This window comes from Girardinichthys multiradiatus, unplaced genomic scaffold (assembly GCF_021462225.1).
Source record: "Girardinichthys multiradiatus isolate DD_20200921_A unplaced genomic scaffold, DD_fGirMul_XY1 scaffold_26, whole genome shotgun sequence".
Classification (NCBI taxonomy): domain Eukaryota; kingdom Metazoa; phylum Chordata; class Actinopteri; order Cyprinodontiformes; family Goodeidae; genus Girardinichthys; species Girardinichthys multiradiatus.
The window spans coordinates 190,052-199,158 of record NW_025917679.1 but is presented as its reverse complement, the minus strand read 5'-3'; the positions used below and the strand labels follow the sequence as shown (position 1 = coordinate 199,158).

The following is a 9,107-nucleotide window of genomic DNA, read 5'->3' as shown; positions in this document are numbered from 1 at the left end:
CCCCAGCTTCCCTGAGCTTTCCCAAATGTTCAAGCGGACCATGTGCCTTTTTGGGAGCACATATTTGTGCAAAAAGTTCTTCTCCACCCTGAACTTTAACAAGTCCAAGTACAGGTCCAGACTTACTGATGATAATCTTCAAGCCATACTGAGGGTCTCTAGTGCCTCCTCTCTGAAGCCAAATGTGGTTCAGATATGTGAGAGGAAGCGTTGTCACGTCTCTGGCAGCAAGGAGTAAGCTGGAGAAGCCATGTTCTGAGGAACTGTTCATGATCTTCATTCAATGTTCCATTCATGTGTTCAGGACAGTTCATGTATTGGAGAAATCATTAACTGTTGATGACATTTGAGGATATTTTTTAACAAAATTTTTTGTGGAATCCCTTAGGCGTCCCAGCCTCACCCAGACTCTGCCTCCAGCGGCCCCCAGGTAAATTGAGTTTGAGACCCCTGGTCTAGTAGAATGAGTTCACATTAGTTTTGTATCATTGGGTCATGTGACCTAAAAGCTATTGAAAAAATTATGATTTGTGATGAAAGAAATGTATAAAAAATAGAAAATGCATTAAAATCAGTTAAAAAAAAGTGTGCCTCATCTATCCAGTCTAGTAATTCAATTCAATTCAGTTTTATTTATATAGCGCCAATTCACAATACAATTTTTTCATTTATACATTTATTTATTCATACATTTATTTATTTATACTTTTATTTATTTCTTCCTACATTTATTTCTGTATTTCTACATTTCCACATTTATTTATTTCTGTTTTTCTGTCTCTGTATGTTAATGAGGTGGGTGGTTCTAACATATGTCTTCAGCACCATTGGTTAGAATTGATCCCGATCCTGCTGCTACTGCCTAGACTCCGGTACCGAAGTTCTTTTGGTAGGCACGATGGAGGGTTCTCTTACATCCATTGCCAATGATTTAAGTTCATTGGCAAATGATATTGACCAAAATGACTACCTCCATTTTCGTTTTGCACGGGTCATGGAGGATTTCAATCAGCTCCAAGCTGAGATGGGTGTGGAGGTTGACTCCACTATATTGGACAGACTGGAGGAAGTTGGTCGCCAACTTGCTATACGCCTAGAATCAGAGGAAAGGAGGACTGGACGACCATCCATTATTTTACCTCCAGAGGTCATTAAGACGCACCGCAAATTTGTTCGGGGTGTCTGAGCGGACAATTCGACGGAGGATGGCATAGTATGGAATAAGGTAATTTTTTGATAAAACCAGAAAATGCGTTAATAAATGCAGTAAATGCCGTACCAGCAGCCGAGCATTAGGGTTAAATACCTGGTATTATTTCATATAGTTGGCTAATATGATGGAATAGGATGGAACACCCTCCATTTCTGCTACCTGTATGACCCCTTCTCTTTTCCAATGGTTATAATCAGTCTGACAGAGAGAGGTATCCCAATCCTTGTGGTTTTTAGTATAACAATGACCATCAGTGGGACCCTTTGTGGGGTTCCTTAAGACGACATTGTTGTAAATAAGCGCCGTTTAACTAAATAATCTAAACTGAAACTATCTGTGTAGTTATGCTGCTATAGGCTTAGGCTGCTGAAGGACATAATGACCACTTTCACCCTCTTTGCTACATTCTCACACTACTCTCCAATTTTGCATTATTTGCTGTTATTTCAGCTTTAAACTTTGTTCTCTCTTTTCTCTTCCTAGAAGCTACACCTGGCCTGACTCTGTGTCTACCTGTGACACCTTTTTGGAGAGGGGAATCGTCCGAGCTTCTGCTGGCAACAACTTAATGCTCACCCTCTACCGATAATCCACATAGCCCTGTCTTTCAGTGTTTAACCCTTTCTCTCTCCTAGACCTGGCGATTGACTGAGCTTAACTAACTAATTATATGTGCTCTCTTTCAGACACTAACCTTGAAAACTGGCTCTGAGTTTATCTGTTCCTTCTTTCTAGGCGTTTACACCTATGTCGGATATCATAAAGCTAAAGTAAAGTAAAGTAAAGACGGTTAGCATATCGGCACCTTACGTTAGCAGAGGCTAACGTGTATCTGCCTGACAAAATGTTATGATGGTCATTTTTATTTATGTTCTACTTTATTAATGTTAGTGGTTCGGCTTAAACTATATTGATTATAAATAATGAGCTGTGTTTATATAGCGGAAACTAAACAGTTTTCCGCGGTCAAACACTGTTGTCATGGTAACCACCCTCTAACCCATGAGAAGTAGCCAGTTGGTTACAGTTGTGAAATCCATTGTGAACCGGAACTATAATCGTTTTTTTTTTTTGTCTTGGACTGTGTAACATTTTATTGCTGCACAGATCGTTAAGGCCAGTGGAGTATTTCTTTTCTCAAGCAAAGATTTTTCTTTTCAAGTAAAGTCCATTTTTTTGTTGATGGGATAAAACAAAGGACAGAGCTAATTACAAAGGTCATTGTTTTGTTTCTGCTGTGATCATATTTGTTTTGTGTGTGTTTTTGTTGACCAGACTCCACGATCTGTTAACACCATTGAATGACGAAGATCTTGATGAGAAAATGACACAAATTCTGCAACACCAGCCAAACTGTGGATACAAAATGATGCTTGGTCACCTGAACGCACAGGGCATCCACATACAGAGTAAGTGACCATTACCCATTCAATGGGAATTGAGAATTCCTTGTTAGTGGCGAAGGTTCAACTTGTTTCTTTCAGTACGTCATTTTTTGCCATTTTTGCCTGTTGTACGACAACGGGTACAGGATTCCATGCGGCGTGTGGATCCTCGTGGAGTTTTGATGCGGACCCTTCAGCTGAATCCACGGAGACGGAGGAGGTACTCTGTGCCAGAACCAAACAGTTTGTTGCACATAGATGGCAATCACAAACTGATAAGGTATCTGAAGAGCATTAATGATTTCAACTACTTTTACAAAATCATAGCAACCTTTGTATGAGGGAATAATCCTCACCTTAAAAATTGCATGCTTTTTACTCAGTTTTCATTTGAGATTTGTTGGTGGATATATTAAAACACAATTTTAAATCACAATACAGGCCATAAATTGAATTAATCCATTTTTTCAGTTGTGAGGGCTTTAATTAACACTGCAACATATATTAAATATGTGAACTGGGATTGTGTTGACCTGAAACGTGATTCATCAAGATTTTATGTGTGAAATTAAAATGGGATTACTGAGGCAACATGTTCTGTCAATGCCCTTAAAGATAATAGAGATACAGTACCTAAAGCTTTATTTTATCAGAGTTCTGTCACACAACACAAAGCTTGGACACACAGACAGAGCAGGTTGTGCCATTGCTCTTAAACCATTTCTATAAATCTACATAGTTGTTTGAAATAAACCATTCATTCATTCATATTTTAGACGGCGTATTGTTGTGCATGGTGGTACTGATGGCTTTAGTCGCCTCATCGTATACCTGAGTGCCTCCACCAACAACCGCGCAGCAACAGTCCTGAGCAGCTTTCTCAAAGCTGTTAACGTCTATGGTGTACCATCCCGTGTGAGATCGGACAAAGGAGGGGAAATGTTGCTCACTTCATGGTGGTGTTGGACCACTTGTTTGCTGAATATTGGACTACTTGCACGGTACGGGACGCCACCAGGCCTCCTGGCGGTTTCGGCCATTTTGTATCCAGGACATTGCGACTGATATGACGGGGCGCCCCAAGTCTGACGTCACAGGACGCTATATGTGGAGGCACCCATTTTGAACACCTTGCCTTCAGCTGGAGATCGTGACCCGATCACCAACATCTGAAGCATCACCTGGAGAAGAGTCCCAAGTGGATTTCATTTATTCTCTCTCGTTGGCCAACGAACAATTCCTAACTGAGGTTTCTGGACTAGGAAGGCCAGAGATTTCACTTTGCCGATCGAAGACGTGAGTTTAACACGTAACTAAAAACACGGAGTTTCGAGGAGACGAATCGTCACCGTGTTTTATCCTAAGTCGACTTTGATGGTCAGATCACGTTTTTCCCTTTTCGCCAAGGAGGCCAAAGGACGAAGACTGACCGCTTTCTTGGAGTTTAACTGCGGACGCGCAGCCACATTTCACCCCCCTTTTTCCCTCTCACTCGCTGCCCTAGAAGGAAACTTCACCAAGTAAAACCCATCCTTTATTTTAATCTTTTTATTTCTTTATTAAGAATAGCTGGGCAGGGTAGAGGAGATTTTTAGTGCAGTTAGAATCTAATGTGTTCTGAATGATATGTGCATGTAACCTTGTTATTGAAACTTTGATGTGCCGTGTTGACATCTGGAAGCCACGGCGCTCCCAGCTCTGTGCGTGTTTTGTGGGGTATTTACCACCTGAGAGCCACAGCGCAGGTGCGCTGTGAGACTGGACTGCTAAAATAACCTTATGGTGAAATTTCCCATTTTCTTTGTCTTCAACCTCACTGCTTGCTAGCTTGCCGCCAAAAGTTTTATAACTCTTTGTCTGCTCAAGAGTTGGGGGAGGTTTTATGACTGAGTATAACTGAGTTACAGTTGGAGCTGCAGCCCCACTCTCCACTCACCACCACACCCCTTCGTCATATTCTCATTTTTGCCATAACTGCTGGTTGATTCAATACACACCCACTGCTGTTTTCTTTATTTTGCATAGTTAGATATTTTACCCCTTTTATGTAGAACTTTGCATGTTGAGTAGGTGATTTAATAAATATTCACATAGATGATAACAGAAGGCGTTCTGTGTTTATTTTGTACAAGTTATTTGTCAGTCAAGGACTCTGTTCTTCTTGAGCCTCTTCTTTAACATCTGCAGACATCATTGAAACACATTACATGCATTATGAACAACTTTATCCTGACAATGTTACAAAGATGATAAAGAAGACAGAACCATCGGTTAGTTTGGTGGTTTGACATGTTTCCATCCAGAACCACTAGAACTGTACATCTGTTTGCTCACAAAGATTCCAGTCTGACCAAGATCTTCCAAAAAGGTGCATTTTTAGATTGAGGTTCTGGTACCAACTGATGACCTGATTACAGTAAATCAGAACCAGAAACAGTTTTACACTCAGATAAACCTTCACCTTAGAAACCAAACAGAATTACTCCAGGTTTACTTCAGTAAGTGTCTCACCCTGGATCCACAGAGAGCTGCTATTTCCTCAGAAGGAGCCGTCTGAAACCTCTCCACCACCTGCATCCTCTTCCTCCTTTCCTCCTCCTCCACAGGTCCTCTATCCTCTAAAAGAAAGACAACGTCTCTAAGAAATGCAGAAACAAATCATGACAACATGCATGTAGGAGATGAAACATTTTACCAATGGTGTTCTCCAGCGTCTCAAAGATGATCAGTCTGAGGTTTCTGCAGAGCACAAAGTGAAACATCAGTAAATGTGGAGATGAACGTTTAAACTTAGACACACAGAACCAAACCTGAGGATCAGAACTGGACTCATGGTCTATGGCTGGCTGGAGAGAGACGGTGTCTGAGATAATTATCTTCCTGGAGAGACGATCTTCATCTGACACCAAACCAAAGTCTGAGAACTACAAATCCCAGGGCAGACTTTGACTCTGGTGATGTTTTGTGTCAGGAATGTTTAACATTAACACTCAATAAAAAGTTCTTCTAAACTGATATCTGTAAAAACTTTGACTTTAGGTTCTAACGTGTGTTAAAGAGTGTTTTTCTCCATCAGCTGAGGTGTAGAAGGTGTGTTGAGGCGTCCACACGTGTTTCAGGAAGTAAATATCCTGACCGTCTCTACCAGGATCAGTCTAATAAAGGCCCAAACATTAAAGTCACATGTTTGAATTATTCTCCAGAGCTCTTGGAAAGTCTAACAAGAAGAAATGGTGACTGACTGAAGTTTTTATCAAGGACATTAGTTAACTTTGTTCATATTAGTTGCTGCAGTTTTAAATTATATTTGTTTTTTTCCTTGGCCCCAAAAACCATGATAATTTCCTCTCATCCTCATGTTTTATTGTTTAAAGTTTATGATGGTATTTAGTTATGAAATATATCTTTTTATTATCTGATTTTAAATAAGTCCTAATTTTAGGGTCCTGGAAAGGAAGACCAGCTGTTAAACATCCACCAAGAGGAGCAGTTTTTATTGAGACAACCTATTTCAGAATTTATGTAAATATAATATATGTTAAAAAACAACCTTCACTTTCTTTGCTCAGCTTCATCTGATCTTGCATAATGTAGCTGCTGTTGCATCTTTGGCTTTCTGGTCGTCACGGTTTAAACCTTCCAGCAATTCATAAGAAATCTCATCTCTTCTGATCAGATGTCAGAATTTAACAATAAGTGAACAAAAGCTGTGAAAAAGGAACAACTCTGTATGGATCGGGACTAAAGGATGTCTTTTTAGTGGCAGTCTGCTTATGAAATAAATAACATGAATGAAAACACTGTCAAGTTCAACACTGTGAGTTAAATAATATTGTCAGACATAAAACGTGAATAAATCATAGTGTAAAAACGCTCAGCTGCTCTTGTTTGTGGTCGGCCATGTTTGTTTCCTCTTTGCCTTCTCAGAAAGCTGCTCAGCAGCTCTGATTCTGATCATTATTTTTAGCTGCTTGGTTGAATGCAAATGTTAAGAGACGTTTTATGTTCCATAGACATGTGGAGACTGACTATATGTGACGTATCGTGTTTGAGATGTTAATTTCTCTTTATGAATATTGATCCTGGTGGCATCAAAACTCTGATCAGTTGTTCATGCAGCTAATTATATATTATATTTACTTTAAGAGTTGGTTCCTTATTTGGCATCTAATGGAAAACGTCAGAATGATCCAGGTTAGTTAGAGAACAGAGAGAGTCACAAATAGATGGAAGCTTTCAGAGCTTTGGATCCTCACAGCGAGACCTTCTTGGACTCAGGTAAAGTCAAACCATTCCTGGATTTAACAAAGACTCCAATAAATGAGGCAGAGTTTCCAGCTGCTCATCAGTTATTTTGAAGTCATAGAGCTGTCCAGGGTGCTGAAGCTCTGACTGTTGACCAGCTTCTTCCTACCTATGTCAGTGTTTTGGACTTCATGGTTGTTGTCTGCACTGCATTAAAACATGAGTTGACCTTCTGTGGATCCACAGCTAGATGAGAAAATCTCATTTTCTTCACTGAGGAACATTTATTCTGATCACAGATTAACTGTAGAAGAGGTCACCTTCTTACTGATTGTTGTTAACATACGGTGTTCAATTAATACAGTTGAAGGACCAACAATTACTGTCTTTTATTTTGATGACAGTTTAGAAACAGCAACTGTACTACTTGAACTGTAGTTGAACTTAATGTAGTAAACGTCTAAATGAGAACGACAAAATAATTGTTGCAGGAACTTTAGTTGCAGTTTTGCTCAGACTTGTTGTAACTTGTGTTGGATCGGTCAACAAATTAAAGTAATATTAAGAAAACACAAACAAAGATGTTGTTGGAAGTAATGTTTGAAAAACATCTTGTTTTACAAAACAAAATAAGGAAGAGTCAGTGACAAAGAAGAAGGGAGGCAGGGGGATAAGATAGGAAGAAAAACCACCAGTCATTGTCAGGTATAATATTTGTACAAGACAGTTCCAGGCTGTCCTTACAGAAAACCACAACAGAAAAAGAAAGAAAATCAATCAATGGATGAATGTAATTTAAGGCAGATAGGGGTTAAAGGTTAGATGACAGACTAAGGTTTTCACTAAAGAACTTAACAGACTAAAAGCAGCTCTAAACAAAAATGTTTCAGTGAATTTTTTCTACATCATTATAATAAAAACTACAACAGGAAGTAAACACAGCCCTGCATCTGTAGTGTCCAGTCCTGAGGTGTGAACTATTGCTTCCAATATCTCACCACCAGTAAGAAATGAGCACTGATAATGATATATAGTTATTAATTTAATAATACAACAAAATGAACTGCAGAGTGAATCAGGAAATAAGTTCAGACACATTTGATACTACAGGCATGCAGAAGCAAAGCACAATTTGAACATCTATGATGTATTAACTAACATCTTGCACGTTTTTCTTCACAAATTGAAAAGGCAAACATATCAGAATGTTAAAATATCATTTGAAGGTTTATACCATGTCTATCAAATATTCCAAATAATTTAGCTCACTAAATTAGGCTTCTTTATCACGACGTTTCTGTACTTCATATGTTGTAGCTAGCGGTTAGTTCGCTAAGCTCTGTCTTTTCTTAGCTTGATAGCTGTGGATATTTTCTTCATGGAGGAACTTACACCCCTTGTCCAGTTTATTTGTTCATGAATTCACCACTGCGATTGTCTCCGCATCAGCGAATGAAAAGGCTGGCAAATTCAGCAACCTTGTTGAGAAAATAAGAGCCATTTTTCCTTATTATGTCTGAGACCCGCAAAAACAGGAAGTGACCCAGCACCAGTAGACGCTACTTCCGGTTGTCATGAAAAACGTCTCGATAATTTAACATTTCATAAATATTTGACTAACTTTCAAGTGAAAACTCTGTAGAGCTGCTTCTAATTCACACTTACTGAGAAAACATTGATTTTATGCTAAAGGAGGAAGAGGAGTTAGGAAATAAAAGTAGAAGCAGCAACAGATCAACAATGGCTTCATCAGCCAATCAGGAGCTAGAAACCAGCTAGCTGCTCAGTTAGATCCTCTGGTGGACACAGTGTGTAACTACAAGCAAAGTAAAGTTAAACACATAATATATAGTTAGCATTTCCTGTTAGTTATTTCAAAATAAATCACCGGTAACTGGATTAATCTGTATTATATATATTTGTGTATTTACATTGTAAATTACATTTGTTGTATCAGAGAGAGTTAAAAAGATTGAATGACCTGATGACAAAAGATCTTCTCAGCTGCTCCATTCTTGAGTACAGCGAGCAGAAACTCCAACTATTGCTGCAGCTACTCTTCTGACCAGCCAGAAGACTGAGAAGAGGGTTTCTGTTGTTGTCTATTATTGCTCTGAGAGTAAATTAGAACCAGAGATAATCACTACATATCAGCTGCTGTGTTAAACTCTGTATTAACAGGATGTGTTTATGTTCAGACTGAATTAAACCCTGCAGTGAATCTTATTCATGTTTAACAACATTAATTTAAGCTAATTTTATCT

The 9,107-nt window shown here is 38.9% G+C and overlaps 2 long non-coding RNA genes across 3 annotated transcripts; one reads left to right on the top strand and one right to left on the bottom strand.

Annotated features, from left to right (window-relative positions):
- The first annotated feature begins 2,339 nt into the window (after positions 1 to 2,339).
- On the top strand, positions 2,340 to 3,807 carry LOC124865138. The gene is made up of 3 exons (XR_007037469.1): positions 2,340 to 2,622; positions 2,745 to 2,878; positions 3,375 to 3,807. It is a non-coding gene; the product is annotated as an uncharacterized LOC124865138 (long non-coding RNA).
- Positions 3,808 to 4,691: 884 nt separating this feature from the next.
- LOC124865131 lies at positions 4,692 to 8,574 on the bottom strand. Of its 2 annotated transcripts, XR_007037462.1 has the most exons (3): positions 8,236 to 8,574; positions 5,294 to 5,337; positions 4,692 to 5,216 (listed from the first exon to the last, which is right to left on the bottom strand). It is a non-coding gene; the product is annotated as an uncharacterized LOC124865131 (long non-coding RNA). The 2 variants fall into 2 exon arrangements; XR_007037463.1 differs by having other exon boundaries at positions 4,692 to 5,337.
- Positions 8,575 to 9,107: the final 533 nt, after the last annotated feature.